Here is a 19,723-nt window from a genome sequence, read left to right on the forward strand (position 1 = left end):
GCAAACTAGGGGTCAGTCAAGCGCCGCAAAAGGCCACCATGCCCTGCACGCCCCTTTTCTGTTTTCATATGCAGACGAGGGTTGAAGCCAACTTTGACCCACTGCTTGGATGACATCACCATATGCAAATCCATCTGCGGCAGGCCTTCCCCCAGGAATGCTTGCACTAGTTGTTGCATTTGGTTTGTTGTTTGGGGGTGCTTCAGTATTAGGCAGCCTTCTGCCCTCCCATGTTCATCTGAAAATATGTGTTCTCCCTGCAGTTGTTGTCCCCAGATGAGAGTTCCCTTGTGCTGCCTCAGTTGAATCTCCTTAACTTGACAGAGATGTGCCTGAGCAGCGGCCCTCCCCAGCTCTATCCCAAATCATACTTATTTTGCATAGGAGATACCATGGTCATGAAGATTATTCTCCCAGGGTGAGGTTCATTCATTGCATTCTGGGTATGCTGACCCCTGTGATTTCCCCAAATGTGGGAAACTCGACTGCTTTATTTGTGGTGGTGGGGGACTGTGTTTGTGTTTTCTTCTGGTCAGCTCTGGTAAAAGTCAGATTTCTTTGTTTCAGATCTTCCTCTAGCCTTGTTCTTCTTTTGAGAGTTCCCTTGTGCTGCCTCAGTTGGATCTCCTTCTCTTAACAGGGGGGTGCCCGAGCAGCGACCCTCCCCAGCTCTAGCCCAACTCCTACTTACCTGCCAGGTGAGATACTATGATCATGAAGGTGCTTCTCCCAGGGCAAGGCTCACCCATTGCACTCTGGGTGTGCTGCCCCTGCGATTTCCCCAAATGTGGGAAACTTGACTGCATAATTTGTGTTTCCCCTGGTCGGCTCTCGTATAATTCAGATCTCTTTGTCTCAGATCTCTCTACAGCCTAGTTTGCTGTCTGTTTCCACTTCTCTTTTCTTCAGCCGCTCCCTTCTATACCCTTGTGCACTATCCTGACTTCTCCTCCCGTCTGCTTACTTTGTGCCTTCCAATGTACAATGCAAACTACAGGTAGTGCTGCAGGGCCCACACCCTTTTACTTGCCTTACAGAGCAGCTCTGGAGCTGTTACAGTGCCCAGCTGCTGCAAGAAATCTGCTTGAATGCTTCAGGGGATGGGGCATGGCCAACATGAGCCCCACACCAAAGGAGGGTGGAGGTGTTTAATGCGAACTAGGGGTCATCCAAGCACCGCAAAAGGCCGCCATGCCCTGCACGCCCCTTTTCTCTTTTCATATGCAGATGAGGGTTGAAGCCAACTTTGACCAACTGCTTGGATGACATCACCGTATGCAAATCCGTCTTCTGCAGAACTTCCCCCAGGAATGCTTGCACTAGTTGTTGCATTTGGTTTGTTGTTTGGGGGTGCTTCAGTATTAGGCAGCCTTCTGCCCTCCCATGTTCATCTAAAAATATGTGTTCTCCCTGCAGTTGTTGTCCCCAGATGAGAGTTCCCTTGTGCTGCCTCAGTTGAATCTCCTTTACTTGACAGAGATGTGCATGAGCAGCGGCCCTCCCCAGCCCTATTCCAAATCATACTTATTTTGCATAGGAGATACCATGGTCATGAAGATTGTTCTCTCAGGGTGAGGTTCATTCATTGCATTTTGGGTATGCTGACCCCTGTGATTTCCCCAAATGTGGGAAACTTGACTGCATTATTTGTGGTAGTGGGGGACTGTGTTTGTGCTTTCCTCTGGTCAGCTCTGGTAAAAGTCAGATTTCTTTGTCTCATATTTTACTCTAGCCTTGTTCTTCTTTCGAGAGTTCCCTTGTGCTGCCTCAGTTGGATCTCCTTCACTTGACAGGGGGGTACCCGAGCAGCGACCCTCCCCAGCTCTAGCCCAAATCCTACTTACCTGCCAGGTGAGATACTATGATCATGAAGGTGCTTCTCCCAGTGCAAGACTCACCCATTGCACTCTGGGTGTGCTGCTCCTGCGATTTCCCCAAATGTGGGAAACTTGACTGCATAATTTGTGTTTCCCCTGGTCGGCTCTGTATTAATTCAGATCTCTTTGTCTCAGGTCTCTCTCCAGCCTAGTTTGCTGTCTGTTTCCACTTCTCTTTTCTTGAGCCGCTCCCTTCTATGCCCTTGCGCACTATCCTGACTTCTCCTCCTCTCTGCTTACTTTGTGCCTTCCAACGCACAATGCGAACTACAGGTAGTGCTGCAGGGCCCACACCCTTTTACTTGCCTTACAGAGCAGCTCTGGAGCTGTTACAGTGCCCAGCTGCTGCAAGAAATCAGCTTGAATGCTTCAGGGGCTGGGGCATAGCCAACATGAGCCCCACACCGAAGGAGGGTGGAGGTGTTTAATGCAAACTAGGGGTCATCCAAGCGCCGCAAAAGGCCGCCATGCCCTGCACGCCCCTTTTCTCTTTTCATATGCAGACGAGGGTTGAAGCCAACTTTGACCCACTGCTTGGATGACATCACCATATGCAAATCCATCTGCGGCAGGCCTTCCCCCAGGAATGCTTGCACTAGTTGTTGCATTTGGTTTGTTGTTTGGGGGTGCTTCAGTATTAGGCAGCCTTCTGCCCTCCATGTTCATCTGAAAATATGTGTTCTCCCTGCAGTTGTTATCCCCAGATGAGAGTTCCCTTGTGCTGCCTCAGTTGAATCTCCTTTACTTGACAGAGATGTGCCTGAGCAGCGGCCCTCCCCAGCTCTATCCCAAATCATACTTATTTTGCATAGGAGATACCATGGTCATGAAGATTATTCTCCCAGGGTGAGGTTCATTCATTGCATTCTGGGTATGCTGACCCCTGTGATTTCCCCAAATGTGGGAAACTCGACTGCTTTATTTGTGGTAGTGGGGGACTGTGTTTGTGTTTTCCTCTGGTCAGCTCTGGTAAAAGTCAGATTTCTTTGTTTCAGATCTTCCTCTAGCCTTGTTCTTCTTTCGAGAGTTCCCTTGTGCTGCCTCAGTTGGATCTCCTTCACTTGACAGGGGGGTGCCCGAGCAGCGACCCTCCCCAGCTCTAGCCCAACTCCTACTTACCTGCCAGGTGAGATACTATGATCATGAAGGTGCTTCTCCCAGGGCAAGGCTCACCCATTGCACTCTGGGTGTGCTGCCCCTGCGATTTCCCCAAATGTGGGAAACTTGACTGCATAATTTGTGTTTCCCCTGGTCGGCTCTCGTATAATTCAGATCTCTTTGTCTCAGGTCTCTCTCCAGCCTAGTTTGCTGTCTGTTTCCACTTCTCTTTTCTTTAGCCGCTCCCTTCTATACCCTTGTGCACTATCCTGACTTCTCCTCCCGTCTGCTTACTTTGTGCCTTCCAATGCACAATGCAAACTACAGGTAGTGCTGCAGGGCCCACACCCTTTTACTTGCCTTACAGAGCAGCTCTGGAGCTGTTACAGTGCCCAGCTGCTGCAAGAAATCAGCTTGAATGCTTCAGGGGATGGGGCATGGCCAACATGAGCCCCACACCAAAGGAGGGTGGAGGAGTTTAATGCGAACTAGGGGTCATCCAAGCACCGCAAAAGGCCGCCAAGCCCTGCACGCCCCTTTTCTCTTTTCATATGCAGATGAGGGTTGAAGCCAACTTTGACCCACTGCTTGGATGACATCACCGTATGCAAATCCGTCTTCTGCAGAACTTCCCCCAGGAATGCTTGCACTAGTTGTTGCATTTGGTTTGTTGTTTGGGGGTGCTTCAGTATTAGGCAGCCTTCTGCCCTCCCATGTTCATCTGAAAATATGTGTTCTCCCTGCAGTTGTTGTCCCCAGATGAGAGTTCCCTTGTGCTGCCTCAGTTGAATCTCCTTTACTTGACAGAGATGTGCCTGAGCAGCGGCCCTCCCCAGCCCTATTCCAAATCATACTTATTATGCATAGGAGATACCATCGTCATGAAGATTGTTCTCCCAGGGTGAGGTTCATTCATTGCATTTTGGGTATGCTGACCCCTGTGATTTCCCCAAATGTGGGAAACTTGACTGCATTATTTTTGGTAGTGGGGGACTGTGTTTGTGCTTTCCTCTGGTCAGCTCTGGTAAAAGTCAGATTTCTTTGTCTCAGATTTTCCTCTAGCCTTGTTCTTCTTTCGAGAGTTCCCTTGTGCTGCCTCAGTTGGATCTCCTTCACTTTACAGGGGGGTACCCGAGCAGCGACCCTCCCCAGCTCTAGCCCAACTCCTACTTACCTGCCAGGTGAGATACTATGATCATGAAGGTGCTTCTCCCAGGGCAAGGCTCACCCATTGCACTCTGGGTGTGCTGCCCCTGCGATTTCCCCAAATGTGGGAAACTTGACTGCATAATTTGTGTTTCCCCTGGTCGGCTCTCGTATAATTCAGATCTCTTTGTCTCAGGTCTCTCTCCAGCCTAGTTTGCTGTCTGTTTCCACTTCTCTTTTCTTGAGCCGCTCCCTTCTATGCCCTTGCGCACTATCCTGACTTATCCTCCTGTCTGCTTACTTTGTGCCTTCAAACGCACAATGCGAACTACAGGTAGTGCTGCAGGGCCCACACCCTTTTAGTTGCCTTACAGAGCAGCTCTGGAGCTGTTACAGTGCCCAGCTGCTGCAAGAAATCAGCTTGAATGCTTCAGGGGCTGGGGCAGAGCCAACATGAGCCCCACACAAAAGGAGGGTGGGGGTGTTTAATGCGAACTAAGGGTCATCCAAGCACCGCAAAAGGCCGCCATGCCCTGCATGCCCCTTTTCTCTTTTCATATGCAGATGAGGGTTCCAGCCAACTTTGGCCCACTGCTTGGATGACATCACCGTATGCAAATCCGTCTTCTGCAGACCTTCCCCCAGGAATGCTTGTACTAGTTGTTGCATATGGTTTGATATTTGATGGTGCTTCAGTATTAGGCAGCCTTCCGCCCTCCCATGTTCATCTGAAAAGATGTGGTCTCCCTGCAGTTGTTGTCCCCAGACGAAAGTTCCCTTGTGCTTCCTCAGTTGAATCTCCTTAACTTGACGGGGGAGGGGCTGCCCGAGCAGCCACCCTCCCCAGCCCTATCCCAACTCATACTTATTTTGCATATGAGATCTCTTGATCATGAAGATTGTTCTCACAGGGTGAGGTTCATCCATTATATTTTAAAATAGGAAGGTACAAATTACATATTTGAATTGCATCTATGTGTTGGATTCAAATGTCCCCCCCCCCCCTTCCTTTCTCAATTGTGCCCGTCAGCAGCTATTCTAAGGTTGCTGCCAATGGGTGTGACACATTAATTTCTTCTGTGGGGTACACTGGACTCCACAAGGATTCACATTGGGGTGTAGAGTAGGATCTTGATCTGAGGCACCAACCGGCTCAAAGCTTTTGACTGTTCCCAAGAAGCTCAGTGCATTCTCCTCTATAACCCCGCTTCCATGAACAGGGAGCTCAGTTTGTAGTTGGTGCCTTCAGTAGCAGGCCACTTAACAGGGGCCTGCCTCAGGCAGCCTATTCTTAGCTATTAATTTTGACAAGAAAAGAAGAACTTGTTTTATGAGAATCTACAAGGGCTGCAGCAGGCTAGGTCTAATAGACATCTTTACTGCAGCTTCATCACTCCCAGCGGCGCTGTATACTCCCGTGCCCTGGTTGCTGGGTCACTGCAGCGGAGGCTCCGGTTTCTTCCTAAGGTCAGTCACACACACACCGCCCTTCCGGATCACGAGGCCGCTGATGAAGGGGAGCGTGGCCGTAGGGGGTGGACCGTGTGCGCACTGGCGTGGACACTGATTACTGGGCAGCCGCTCCACTAGCCACCAGGTACAGTTAAGGAGCACAGGTCTGGGGGTTTTTCTCCTATATTAAACCAATTTTGTACTGCCCGCAGCGCATTGTGATAGGTAATAGGGCCTGATTCAGGTTGGATTGCAATCACAATAAGCGATCCAACTGCAAAAATTGCTAAGAGCATACGCATGTGCCTGCATTTTCTGCGGCACCCCGCAGAGAATGCGATCGCCTATGCCTGTCAATCGGGGCAGGGGGGGAGAGGGGGGTCAGCAACACTCCATTTCCAAGTCAGGGATGGAGCGGTGCGGGGGCAAGGCTTCAAAATGGGGTCTGCAATGGAGGAGACACAGGGGGCGTGGTCACAGCGGCTGTATTACATCACATTCAGCCGCTGTGATCACAAAAATGGTGGCGGCTTCCTGCGCGCACATACAGTCTGCACCAGCAGGAGGCTACACCATTTTTTATGATCACGCTGAACTGCAGTGCGACTGCAATTACAGCATGGTCAAGAAGGGAGGCGTCATGCTGGGTGGCCATTAGAGATGAGCGGGTTCGGTTCCTCGGAATCCGAACCCGCCCGAACTTCACCCTTTTTTGCACGGGTCCGAGCAGACTCGGATCCTCCCGCCTTGCTCGGTTATCCCGAGCGCGCCCGAACGTCATCATCCCGCTGTCGGATTCTCACGAGACTCGGATTCTATATAAGGAGCCGCGCGTCGCCGCCATTTTCACACGTGCATTGAGATTGATAGGGAGAGGACGTGGCTGGCGTCCTCTCCGTTTAGATTAGAAGATAGAGACGAGTGACATTTGATTTACTACTAATTTGGGGAGCAGTTAAACTTGTCAGGAGTACTCAGTAGTGCAGAGTTTTGCTGATAGTGACCACCAGTTTTATTATTTATAATCCGTTCTCTGCCTGAAAAAAAACGATACACATACCATATATGTGCTCAGCCTCAGTGTGCTGCATGATATATCATCTATGTATATCTGACTGTGCTGAGTGCTCACTGCTCACACAGCTTAATTGTGGGGGAGACTGGGGAGCAGTTATAGCAGGAGTACAGTGCACACTTTTGCTGCCAGTGTGACCACCAGTATATTGTCTGCCTGAAAAAGTTAAACACTCCTGTGGTGTTTTTTTTTTTTTATTCTATAAACGCATTCTGCTGACAGTGTCCAGCAGGTCGGTCATACATTATATTATATAAATATTTACCTGCAGTAGTGTTATATTTTTTTTTCATCTCTATCATCTTTATCATCTCTATATTAGCAGACGCAGTACGGTAGTCCACGGCTGTGGCTATCTCTGTGTCGTCAGTGCTCGTCCATAATTGTATACCTACCTACCTGTGGTGGGTTTTTTTTTTCTATCTTCTTCATACTAGTAGTTTAGGAGTCTGCTGACAGTGTCCACCAGGTCCATCATTATATTATATACCTACAGTAGTAATATATTTATTATATTATCTATACTAGCAGACGCAGTACGGTAGTCCACGGCTGTGGCTATCTCTGTGTCGTCAGTGCTCGTCCATAATTGTATACCTACCTGTGGTGGGGTGTTTTTTTTCTATCTTCTTCATACTAGTAGTTTAGGAGTCTGCTGACAGTGTCCACCAGGTCCGTCATTATATTATATACCTACAGTAGTAATATATTTAGTATATTATCTATACTAGCAGACGCAGTACGGTAGTCCACGGCTGTACCTACCTCTGTGTCGTCACTCGTCCATAATTGTATACCTAACTGTGGTGGGGGTTTTTTTTCTATCTTCTTCATACTAGTAGTTTAGGAGTCTGCTGACAGTGTCCACCAGGTCCGTCATTATATTATATACCTACAGTAGTAATATATTTAGTATATTATCTATACTAGCAGACGCAGTACTGTAGTCCACGGCTGTACCTACCTCTGTGTCGTCACTCGTCCATAATTGTATACCTACCTGTGGTGGGGTTTTTTTTTCTATCTTCTTCATACTAGTAGTTTAGCAGTCTGCTGACAGTGTCCACCAGGTCCGTCATTATATTATATACCTACAGTAGTAATATATTTAGTATATTATCTATGCTAGCAGACGCAGTACGGTAGGCCACGGCTGTGGCTATCTCTGTGTCGTCAGTGCTCGTCCATAATTGTATACCTACCTACCTGTGGTGGGTTTTTTTTTCTATCTTCTTCATACTAGTAGTTTAGGAGTCTGCTGACAGTGTCCACCAGGTCCGTCATTATATTATATACCTACAGTAGTAATATATTTAGTATATTATCTATACTAGCAGACGCAGTACGGTAGTCCACGGCTGTACCTACCTCTGTGTCGTCACTCGTCCATAATTGTATACCTACCTGTGGTGAAGTTTTTTTTCTATCTTCTTCATACTAGTAGTTTAGCAGTCTGCTGACAGTGTCCACCAGGTCCGTCATTACATTATATATACCTACAGTAGTTATATATATTTTTTTTTATATCATTAATTATCATCTCTATACTAGCAGACGCAGTACGGTAGGCCACGGCTGTGGCTATCTCTGTGTCGTCAGTGCTCGTCCATAATTGTATACCTACCTACCTGTGGTGGGGTTTTTTTTTCTATCTTCATCATACTAGTAGTTTAGCAGTCTGCTGACAGTGTCCACCAGGTCCGTCATTATATAATATATACCTACAGTAGTTATATATATATTTTTTTTATATCATTAATTATCATCTCTATACTAGCAGACGCAGTACGGTAGTCCACGGCTGTAGCTACCTCTGTGTCGTCAGTCACTCGTCATCCATAAGTATACTAGTATCCATCCATCTCCATTGTTTACCTGAGGTGCCTTTTAGTTGTGCCTATTAAAATATGGAGAACAAAAATGTTGAGGTTCCAAAAATAGGGAAAGATCAAGATCCACTTCCACCTCGTGCTGAAGCTGCTGCCACTAGTCATGGCCGAGACGATGAAATTCCATCAACGTCGTCTGCCGAGGCCGATGCCCAATGTCATAGTACAGAGCATGTAAAATTCAAAACACAAAAGATCAGTAAAAAAAAGGACTCAAAAATCTAAATAAAAATCGTCGGAGGAGAAGCGTAAACTTGCCAATATGCCATTTACCACACGGAGTGGCAAGGAACGGCTGAGGCCCTGGCCTATGTTCATGGCTAGTGGTTCAGCTTCACATGAGGATGGAAGCACTCAGCCTCTCGCTAGAAAAATGAAAAGACTTAAGCTGGCAAAAGCACAGCAAAGAACTGTGCGTTCTTCAAAATCACAAATCCACAAGGAGAGTCCAATTGTGTCGGTTGCGATGCCTGACCTTCCCAACACTGGACGTGAAGAGCATGCACCTTCCACCATTTGCACACCCCCTGCAAGTGCTGGAAGGAGCACCCGCAGTCCAGTTCCTGATAGTCAGATTGAAGATGTCAGTGTTGAAGTACACCAGGATGAGGAGGATATGGGTGTTGCTGGCGCTGGGGAGGTGAGGTGGTTTGTTTAAGTCAGGCACCCGGGGAGACACCTGTTGTCCGTGGGAGGAATATGGCCATTGACATGCCTGGTGAAAATACCAAAAAAAACTGCTCTTCGGTGTGGAAGTATTTCAACAGAAATGCGAACAACAGGTGTCAAGCCGTGTGTTGCCTTTGTCAAGCTGTAATAAGTAGGGGTAAGGACGTTAACCACCTCGGAACATCCTCCCTTATACGTCACCTGCAGCGCATTCATCATAAGTCAGTGACAAGTTCAAAAACTTTGGGCGACAGCGGAAGCAGTCCACTGACCAGTAAATCCCTTCCTCTTGTAACCAAGCTCACGCAAACCACCCCACCAACTCCCTCAGTGTCAATTTCCTCCTTCCCCAGGAATGCCAATAGTCCTGCAGGCCATGTCACTGGCAATTCTGACGAGTTCTCTCCTGCCTGGGATTCCTCCGATGCATCCTTGAGTGTAACGCCTACTGCTGCTGGCGCTGCTGTTGTTGCTGCTGGGAGTCGATGGTCATCCCAGAGGGGAAGTCGTAAGACCACTTTTACTACTTCCACCAAGCAATTGACTGTCCAACAGTCCTTTGCAAGGAAGATGAAATATCACAGCAGTCATCCTGCTGCAAAGCGGATAACTGAGGCCTTGGCATCCTGGGCGGTGAGAAACGTGGTTCCGGTATCCATCATTACTTCAGAGCCAACTATAGACTTGATTGAGGTACTGTGTCCCCGGTACCAAATACCATCTAGGTTCCATTTCTCTAGGCAGGCGATACCGAAAATGTACACAGACCTCAGAAAAAGACTCACCAGTGTCCTAAAAAATGCAGTTGTACCCAATGTCCACTTTACCACGGACATGTGGACAAATGGGGCAGGGCAGACTCAGGACTATATGACTGTGACAGCCCACTGGGTAGATGTATTGACTCCCGCCGCAAGAACAGCAGCGGCGGCACCAGTAGCAGCATCTCGCAAACGCCAACTCTTTCCTAGGCAGGCTACGCTTTGTATCACCGCTTTCCAGAATACGCACACAGCTGAAAACCTCTTACGGCAACTGAGGAAGATCATCGCAGAATGGCTTACCCCAATTGGACTCTCCTGTGGATTTGTGGCATCGGACAACGCCAGCAATATTGTGCGTGCATTATATCTGGGCAAATTCCAGCACGTCCCATGTTTTGCACATACCTTGAATTTGGTGGTGCAGAATTATTTAAAAAACGACAGGGGTGTGCAAGAGATGCTGTCGGTGGCCAGAAGAATTGCGGGACACTTTCGGCGTACAGGCACCACGTACAGAAGACTGGAGCAACACCAAAAACGCCTGAACCTGCCCTGCCATCATCTGAAGCAAGAAGTGGTAACGAGGTGGAATTCAACCCTCTATATGCTTCAGAGGATGGAGGAGCAGCAAAAGGCCATTCAAGCCTATACATCTGACCACGATATAGGAGGTGGAATGCACCTGTCTCAAGCGCAGTGGAGAATGATTTCAACGTTGTGCAAGGTTCTGCAACCTTTTGAACTTGCCACACGTGAAGTCAGTTCAGACACTGCCAGCCTGAGTCAGGTCATTCCCGTCATCAGGCTTTTGCAGAAGAAGCTGGAGACATTGAAGGAGGAGCTAAGACAGAGCGATTCCGCTAGGCATGTGGGACTTGTGGATGGAGCCCTTCATTCGCTTAACCAGGATTCACGGGTGGTCAATCTGTTGAAATCAGAGCACTACATTTTGGCCACCGTGCTCGATCCTAGATTTAAAACCTACGTTGTATCTCTCTTTCCGGCAGACACAAGTCTGCAGGGGTTCAAAGACCTGCTGGTGAGAAAATTATCAAGTCAAGTGGAACTTGATCGGTCAACAGCTCCTCCTTCACATTCTCCCGCAATTGGGGGTGCGAGGAAAAGGCTCAGAATTCCGAGCCCACCCGCTGGCGGTGATGCAGGGCAGTCTGGAGCGACTGCTGATGCTGACATCTGGTCCGGACTGAAGGACCTGCCAACGATTACGGACATGACGTCTACTGTCACTGCATATGATTCTCTCACCATTGAAAGAATGGTGGAGGATTATATGAGTGACCGCATCCAAGTAGGCACGTCAGACAGTCCGTACGTATACTGGCAGGAAAAAGAGGCAATTTGGAGGCCCTTGCACAAACTGGCTTTATTCTACCTAAGTTGCCCTCCCACAAGTAGTACTCCGAAAGAGTGTTTAGTGCCGCCGCTCACCTTGTCAGCAATCGGCGTACGAGGTTACTTCCAGAAAATGTGGAGAAGATGATGTTCATTAAAATGAATTATAATCAATTGCTCCGTGGAGACATTGACCAGCAGCAATTGCCTCCACAAAGTACACAGGGAGCTGAGATGGTAGATTCCAGTGGGGACGAATTGATAATCTGTGAGGAGGGGGATGTACACGGTGATGAATCGGAGGATGATGATGAGGTGGACATCTTGCCTCTGTAGAGCCAGTTTGTGCAAGGAGAGATTAATTGCTTCTTTTTTGGTGGGGGTCCAAACCAACCCGTCATTTCAGTCACAGTCGTGTGGCAGACCCTGTCACTGAAATGATGGGTTGGTTAAAGTGTGCATGTCCTGTTTATACAACATAAGGGTGGGTGGGAGTGCCCAAGGACAATTCCATCTTGCACCTCTTTTTTCTTTCATTTTTCTTTGCGTCATGTGCTGTTTGGGGAGTGTTTTTTGGAAGGGCCATCCTGCGTGACACTGCAGTGCCACTCCTAGATGGGCCAGGTGTTTGTGTCGGCCACTTGGGTCGCTGAGCTTAGTCACACAGCTACCTCATTGCGCCTCTTTTTTTCTTTGCGTCATGTGCTGTTTGGGGAGTGTTTTTTGGAAGGGCCATCCTGCGTGACACTGCAGTGACACTCCTAGATGGGCCAGGTGTTTGTGTCGGCCACTTGGGTCGCTGAGCTTAGTCACACAGCTACCTCATTGCGCCTCTTTTTTTCTTTGCGTCATGTGCTGTTTGGGGAGTGTTTTTTGGAAGGGCCATCCTGCGTGACACTGCATTGCCACTCCTAGATGGGCCAGGTGTTTGTGTCGGCCACTTGAGTCGCTGAGCTTAGTCACACAGCTACCTCATTGCGCCTCTTTTTTTCTTTGCGTCATGTGCTGTTTGGGGAGTGTTTTTGGAAGGGCCATCCTGCGTGACACTGCAGTGCCACTCCTAGATGGGCCAGGTGTTTGTGTCGGCCACTTGGGTCGCTGAGCTTAGTCACACAGCTACCTCATTGCGCCTCTTTTTTTCTTTGCGTCATGTGCTGTTTGGGGAGTGTTTTTTGGAAGGGCCATCCTGCGTGACACTGCAGTGCCACTCCTAGATGGGCCAGGTGTTTGTGTCGGCCACTTGGGTCGCTGAGCTTAGTCACACAGCTACCTCATTGCGCCTCTTTTTTTCTTTGCGTCATGTGCTGTTTGGGGAGTGTTTTTTGGAAGGGCTATCCTGCGTGACACTGCAGTGCCACTCCTAGATGGGCCAGGTGTTTGTGTCGGCCACTTGGGTCGCTGAGCTTAGTCATCCAGCGACCTCGGTGCAAATTTTAGGACTAAAAATAATATTGTGAGGTGTAAGGTGTTAAGAATAGACTGAAAATGAGTGGAAATTATGGTTATTGAGGTTAATAATACTTTGGGATCAAAATGACTCCCAAATTCTATGAACAAGGGAAAATGTCATCATCCCGCTGTCGGATTCTCGCGAGATTCGGATTCCATATAAAGAGCTGCGCGTTGCCGCCATTTTTACTCGTGCATTGAAGAGAGAGCGGAGAGGACGTGGCTATGTTCTCTCAGTGGAAATCTCAATATCAGTGCTCAGTATCAGTGGATACTTATTGCTGCTCAGTAATACTAGTAGTGTGTCTCTCCTGCTCAGTGTCAGTTCTCAGTAGTATCCTCATCAGTGCTCAGTATCACTGCTCATTGTCTTGTGCTGCATTGTTGTGCTCAGCATACTACAGTACATTACTAATAGTCCAGTGCTGCATCTTGCTGCTCAGTGTCAGTTCTAGTATCCTCATCAGTGCTCACTATCACTGCTCATTGCATTGTGGTGTTCTGTATACTACAGTAACATAGTAATATAGTAACATATAGTAACATAGTTTTTGAGGTTGAATAGAGGCAAATTGCCCATCGTGTTCAACCTGTTTTAAGTTGTGATGATTCTACATACTTGCTTAATAATGTATTATGACTAGTTAGCTACTACAACTCATGTTACCCCCGGATTAACCATGTTGATATTTTAAGTATTATAAACTTGGATAGCTTTTTCATTCAGAAATGTATCCATTCCTTTTTTAAATCCAATTACAGAGTCCGCCATTACCACCTTCCCTGGCAGGGAATTCCACATCCTGATTGCCCTAACAGTGAAGATCATAGTATCTCACCTGGCAGGTAAGTAGGAGTTGGGCCAGAGCTGTGGAGGATTGCTGCTCGGGCACACCCTGTGAAGTGAAGGAGATCCAACTGAGGCAGCACAAGGGAACTCTCGAAAGAAGAACAAGGCTAGAGGAAGATCTGAGACAAAGAAATCTGACTTTTACCAGAGCTGACCAGAGGAAAGCACAAACACAGTCCCCCACTACCACAAATAATGCAGTCGAGTTTCCCACATTTTGGAAATCACAGGGGTCAGCATACCCAGAATGCAATGAATGAACCTCACCCTGGGAGAACAATCTTCATGACCATGGTATCGCCTATGCAAAATAAGTATGATTTGGGATAGGGCTGGGGAGGGCCGCTGCTCAGGCACATCTCTGTCAAGTATAGGAGATTCAACTGAGGCAGCACAAGGGAACTCTCATCTGGGGACAACAACTGCAGGGAGAACACATATTTTCAGATGAACATGGGAGGGCAGAAGGCTGCCTAATACTGAAGCACCCCCAAACAACAAACCAAATGCAACAACTAGTACAAGCATTCCTGGGGGAAGTTCTGCAGAAGACGGATTTGCATACGGTGATGTCATCCAAGCAGTGGGCCAAAGTTGGCTGGAACCCTCATCTGCATATGAAAAGAGAAAAGGGGCATGCAGGGCATGGCGGCCTTTTGCGGCGCTTGGATGACCCTTAGTTCGCATTAAACACCCTCACCCTCCTTCGGTGTGGGGCTCATGTTGACAATGCCCCAGCCCCTGAAGCATTCAAGCTGATTTCTTACAGCAGCTTGGCACTGTAACAGCTCCAGAGCTGCTCTGTAAGGCAAGTAAAAGGGTGTGTAGTTTGCATTGTGCATTGGAAGGCACAAAGTAAGCAGATAGGAGGAGAAGTCAGGATAGTGCACAAGGGTATAAAAGGGAGGAGCTCAAGAAAAAAGAAGTGGAAACAGACAGCAAACTAGGCTGGAGAGAGACCTGAGACAAAGAGATCTGAATTATACGAGAGCCGACCAGGGGAAACACAAATTATGCAGTCAAGTTTCCCACATTTGGGGAAATCGCAGGGGCAGCACACCCAGAGTGCAATGGGTAAGCCTTGCCCTGGAAGAAGCACCTTCATGATCATAGTATCTCACCTGGCAGGTAAGTAGGAGTTGGGCTTGAGCTGGGGAGGGTCGCTGCTCGGGCACCGCCCTGTCAACTGAAGGAGATCCAACTGAGGAAGCACAAGGGAACTCTCGAAAGAAGAACAAGGCTAGAGGAAGATCTGAAACAAAGAAATCTGACTTTTACCAGAGCTGACCAGAGGAAAACACAAACACAGTCCCCCACTACCACAAATAATGCAGTCGAGTTACCCACATTTGGGGAAATCACAGGGGTCAGCATACCCAAAATGCAATGAATGAACCTCACCCTGGGAGAACAATCTTCATGACCATGGTATCTCCTATGCAAAATAAGTATGATTTGGGATAGGGCTGGGGAGGGCCGCTGCTCAGGCACATCTCTGTCAAGTAAAGGAGATTCAACTGAGGCAGCACAAGGGAACTCTCATCTGGGGACAACAACTGCAGGGAGAACACATATTTTCAGATGAACATGGGAGGGCAGAAGGCTGCCTAATACTGAAGCACCCCCAAACAACAAACCAAATGCAACAACTAGTGCAAGCATTCCGGGGGGAAGGCCTGCAGCAGATGGATTTGCATATGGTGATGTCATCCATCAGTGGGTCAAAGTTGGCTTCAATCCTCATCTGCATATGAAAAGAGAAAAGGGGCGTGCAGGGTATGGCGGCCTTTTGCGGCGCTTGGATGACCCCTAGTTCGCATTAAACACCTCCACCCTCCTTTGGTGTGGGGCTCATGTTGACAATGCCCCAGCCTCTGAAGCATTCAAGCTTATTTCTTACAGCAGCTTGGCACTGAAACAGCTCCAGAGCTGCTCCGTAAGGCAAGTAAAAGGGTGTGGGCCCTGCAGCACTACCTGTAGTTTGCATTGTGCATTGGAAGGCACAAAGTAAGCAGACAGGAGGAGAAGTCAGGATAGTGCACAAGGGTTAGCTGAACACACTAACCGATTGCGCCACAGAGACACTTTGCAAAAAGTATATACTGACAAAGACTAATAAGCATTCATCTAGAACGTTTCCTAGAAAAACTTTAAAAAGTCAATAATCTGGAGAGTGTTTGTAAGATGTTTCTTCCAGCAACCAATGAAGAAACACATTGGTACTTTCGCATGATGAGTGAGTGCTTCAGGATCTCTTGCACTTACATGTGCAGCAGAGTACTGCAATGGAAGCATGCTGGGTCCATAACCCAGCGGTAGGCAGATTGAAACTATCCTTTGCTATATGCATTTTTTTGTTGTTCATTAAAGTAATCCAAAACTGGGATTGATATTTTAGCTTTTATTTTTACTTAAAGTACAATAACTTTTACCATTTTAATTTGTTTTAATAGTATATTGACAGTATTGTTTTCTTTCAAAAATCCACTTAATTTTCTTTACCCTATTATTAAAATGGTAATTGACAAAAACAAACTACATTGTCACCAGAAGGGCAATACAAAATGTACAAGTGATATATTAAAATCATCTTTCCAGCTTGAATTTCAATGATGCATTGGGGCAACGATTTTGTGAGAAACATCTTCACCCTTAAATAAAGATTTTCTTAATTCCTTACCTGTGTGCTAATTAGATATCACCTTGTTTTCACATTAAACAGACTTCCACATGAGAAAGCAGCAAGGATGCAGTGGCGTTAATGTTTCCTGGTGTCAACCTGTATTATTTCAGTAGATATTGAAATGAGGATGCATCTTGCTGCCTTTCCAATGAAGCAAGTTTAATTTAGTAATAGGTGAAAAACCATCCCTACAAATATGTTAATCAGATACTTGGCTTTGTGGACACTTTTCAGAGAACAAATTAGTTAGCATAAAAATAAAGCCAGAAAATGAAGAGCTGTTTAATCACTCAATTGGATTTTTCTGCCAGCATTTTTCTTTTTCTCTGCAACCCACTGCTAAATTGTGCTTCCTAGCTGTTTTTATAAAATCACTGAATCAAATCTAACTCTGATTACATCAGAGAAGGCCAGGTACCCTACACCATAACAGGGGTTTTCGAAATTTTGACTTGTCTACTTAAAGATCACCAAAATCTGATAACAAGGTCAATTAAGTCCCTGGGTGGGATTGAACCACCAACCTTTTGGTTAATAGCCTTACACACTAACTGATTGCGCCACCGCGACACATTGCAAAAGTACATACTGACAAAGGCTAATAAGCATTCATCTAGAACGATTCCTAGAAACATTTTAAAAAGTCAATAATGTGGAGAGTTTTTGTATGATGTTTCTTCCATCAACCAATGAAGAAACACATTGGTACTTTCCCATGATGAGTGAGTGCTTCAGGATCTCTTGCACTTACATGTGCAGCAGAGTACTGTAATGGAAGCATGCTGGGTCCATAACCCAGAGGTAGGCAAATTGAAACTATCCTCTGCTATATGCATTTTTTTTTTGTTAATTAAAGTAATCCAAAACTGGGATTGATATTTTTGCTCTTTTATTTTTACTTAAAGTACAATAACTTTTACCATTTTATTTTGTTTTAATAGTATATTGACAGTATTGTTTTCTTTCAAAAATCCAATTAATTTTCTTTACCCGATTATTAAAATGGTAATTGACAAAAGCAAACTACATTGTCACCAGAAGAGCAATACAAAATGTACAAGTGATATATTAAAATCATCTTTCCAGCTTGAATTTCAATGATGCATTGGGGCAACGATTTTGTGAGAAACATCTTCAGCCTTAAATAAAGATTTTCTTAATTCCTTACCTGTGTGCTAATTAGATATCACCTTGTTTTCACATTAAACAGACTTCCACATGAGAAAGCAGCAAGGATGCAGTGGCGTTAATGTTTCCTGGTGTCAACCTGTATTATTTCAGTAGATATTGAAATGAGGATGCATCTTGCTGCCTTTCCAATGAAGCAAGTTTAATTTAGTAATAGGTGAAAAACCATCCCTACAAAGATGTTAATCAGATACTTGGCTTTGTGGACACTTTTCAGAGAACAAATTTGTTAGCATAAAAATAAAGCCAGAAAATGAAGAGCTGTTTAATCAGTCAATTGGATTTTTTTGCCAGCATATTTCTTTTTCTCTGCAACCCACTGCTAAATTGTGCTTCCTAGCTGTTTTTATAAAATCACTGAATCAAATCTAACTCTGATTACATCAGAGAAGGCCAGGTACCCTACACCATAACAGGGGTTTTCGAAATTTTGACTTGTCTACTTAAATATCACCAAAATCTGATCACAAGGTCAATTACATCCCTGGGTGGGATTGAACCACCAACCTTTTGATTAATAGCTGAACACACTAACCGATTGCGCCACAGAGACACTTTGCAAAAAGTACATACTGACAAAGACTAATAAGCATTCATCTAGAACGTTTCCTAGAAAAACTTTAAAAAGTCAATAATCTGGAGAGTTTTTGTAAGATGTTTCTTCCAGCAACCAATGAAGAAACACATTGGTACTTTCGCATGATGAGTGAGTGCTTCAGGATCTCTTGCACTTACATGTGCAGCAGAGTACTGCACTGGAAGCATGCTGGGCCCATAACCCAGAGGTAGGCAGATTGAAACTATCCTTTGCTATATGCATTTTTTTTTGTTCATTAAAGTAATCCAAAACTGGGATTGATATTTTAGCTTTTATTTTTACTTAAAGTACAATAACTTTTACCATTTTAATTTTTTTTAATAGTATATTGACAGTATTGTTTTCTTTCAAAAATCCAATTAATTTTCTTTACCCGATTATTAAAATGGTAATTGACAAAAACAAACTACATTGTCACCAGAAGAGCAATACAAAATGTACAAGTGATATATTAAAATCATCTTTCCAGCTTGAATTTCAATGATGCATTGGGGCAACGATTTTGTGAGAAACATCTTCACCCTTAAATAAAGATTTTCTTAATTCCTTACCTGTGTGCTAATTAGATATCACCTTGTTTTCACATTAAACAGACTTCCACATGAGAAAGCAGCAAGGATGCAGTGGCGTTAATGTTTCCTGGTGTCAACCTGTATTATTTCAGTAGATATTGAAATGAGGATGCATCTTGCTGCCTTTCCAATGAAGCAAGTTTAATTTAGTAATAGGTGAAAAACCATCCCTACAAATATGTTAATCAGATACTTGGCTTTGTGGACACTTTTCAGAGAACAAATTAGTTAGCATAAAAATAAAGCCAGAAAATGAAGAGCTGTTTAATCACTCAATTGGATTTTTCTGCCAGCATTTTTCTTTTTCTCTGCAACCCACTGCTAAATTGTGCTTCCTAGCTGTTTTTATAAAATCACTGAATCAAATCTAACTCTGATTACATCAGAGAAGGCCAGGTACCCTACACCATAACAGGGGGTTTGAAATTTTGACTTGTCTACTTAAAGATCACCAAAATCTGATAACAAGGTCAATTAAGTCCCTGGGTGGGATTGAACCTCCAATCTTTTGGTTAATAGCCTTACACACTAACTGATTGCGCCACCGCGACACTTTGCAAAAGTACATACTGACAAAGGCTAATAAGCATTCATCTAGAACGATTCCTAGAAACATTTTAAAAAGTCAATAATGTGGAGAGTTTTTGTATGATGTTTCTTCCATCAACCAATGAAGAAACACATTGGTACTTTCCCATGATGAGTGAGTGCTTCAGGATCTCTTGCACTTACATGTGCAGCAGAGTACTGTAATGGAAGCATGCTGGGTCCATAACCCAGAGGTAGGCAGATTGAAACTATCCTCTGCTATATGCATTTTTTTTTTGTTAATTAAAGTAATCCAAAACTGGGATTGATATTTTTGCTCTTTTATTTTTACTTAAAGTACAATAACTTTTACCATTTTAATTTGTTTTAATAGTATATTGACAGTATTGTTTTCTTTCAAAAATCCAATTAATTTTCTTTACCCGATTATTAAAATGGTAATTGACAAAAGCAAACTACATTGTCACCAGAAGAGCAATACAAAATGTACAAGTGATATATTAAAATCATC

General features: G+C 45.4%; 10 non-coding genes and 1 pseudogene across 10 annotated transcripts; 8 read left to right on the plus strand and 3 right to left on the minus strand.

The window, feature by feature from the left end:
• The first annotated feature begins 367 nt into the window (after positions 1 to 367).
• LOC135035319 (U1 spliceosomal RNA) lies at positions 368 to 531 on the plus strand. Its single transcript, XR_010230380.1, has one exon. It is a non-coding gene; the product is annotated as a U1 spliceosomal RNA (small nuclear RNA).
• A 152-nt stretch (positions 532 to 683) lies between these two features.
• On the plus strand, positions 684 to 846 carry LOC135035218 (U1 spliceosomal RNA). The gene has a single exon (XR_010230289.1). It is a non-coding gene; the product is annotated as a U1 spliceosomal RNA (small nuclear RNA).
• Positions 847 to 1,520: 674 nt separating this feature from the next.
• Positions 1,521 to 1,684, plus strand: LOC135035300 (U1 spliceosomal RNA). The gene has a single exon (XR_010230362.1). It is a non-coding gene; the product is annotated as a U1 spliceosomal RNA (small nuclear RNA).
• Positions 1,685 to 1,836: 152 nt separating this feature from the next.
• On the plus strand, positions 1,837 to 1,978 carry LOC135035252 (U1 spliceosomal RNA; annotated as a pseudogene).
• Positions 1,979 to 2,672: 694 nt separating this feature from the next.
• Positions 2,673 to 2,836, plus strand: LOC135035306 (U1 spliceosomal RNA). Its single transcript, XR_010230367.1, has one exon. It is a non-coding gene; the product is annotated as a U1 spliceosomal RNA (small nuclear RNA).
• Positions 2,837 to 2,988: 152 nt separating this feature from the next.
• Positions 2,989 to 3,151, plus strand: LOC135035219 (U1 spliceosomal RNA). Its single transcript, XR_010230290.1, has one exon. It is a non-coding gene; the product is annotated as a U1 spliceosomal RNA (small nuclear RNA).
• A 674-nt stretch (positions 3,152 to 3,825) lies between these two features.
• On the plus strand, positions 3,826 to 3,989 carry LOC135035310 (U1 spliceosomal RNA). Its single transcript, XR_010230371.1, has one exon. It is a non-coding gene; the product is annotated as a U1 spliceosomal RNA (small nuclear RNA).
• A 152-nt stretch (positions 3,990 to 4,141) lies between these two features.
• On the plus strand, positions 4,142 to 4,304 carry LOC135035220 (U1 spliceosomal RNA). The gene has a single exon (XR_010230291.1). It is a non-coding gene; the product is annotated as a U1 spliceosomal RNA (small nuclear RNA).
• Positions 4,305 to 13,777: 9,473 nt separating this feature from the next.
• LOC135035312 (U1 spliceosomal RNA) lies at positions 13,778 to 13,940 on the minus strand. Its single transcript, XR_010230373.1, has one exon. It is a non-coding gene; the product is annotated as a U1 spliceosomal RNA (small nuclear RNA).
• Positions 13,941 to 14,595: 655 nt separating this feature from the next.
• On the minus strand, positions 14,596 to 14,758 carry LOC135035239 (U1 spliceosomal RNA). The gene has a single exon (XR_010230309.1). It is a non-coding gene; the product is annotated as a U1 spliceosomal RNA (small nuclear RNA).
• Positions 14,759 to 14,910: 152 nt separating this feature from the next.
• On the minus strand, positions 14,911 to 15,074 carry LOC135035298 (U1 spliceosomal RNA). Its single transcript, XR_010230360.1, has one exon. It is a non-coding gene; the product is annotated as a U1 spliceosomal RNA (small nuclear RNA).
• Positions 15,075 to 19,723: the final 4,649 nt, after the last annotated feature.

The sequence above is a fragment of the Pseudophryne corroboree genome, unplaced genomic scaffold, assembly GCF_028390025.1.
Source record: "Pseudophryne corroboree isolate aPseCor3 unplaced genomic scaffold, aPseCor3.hap2 scaffold_596, whole genome shotgun sequence".
Classification (NCBI taxonomy): domain Eukaryota; kingdom Metazoa; phylum Chordata; class Amphibia; order Anura; family Myobatrachidae; genus Pseudophryne; species Pseudophryne corroboree.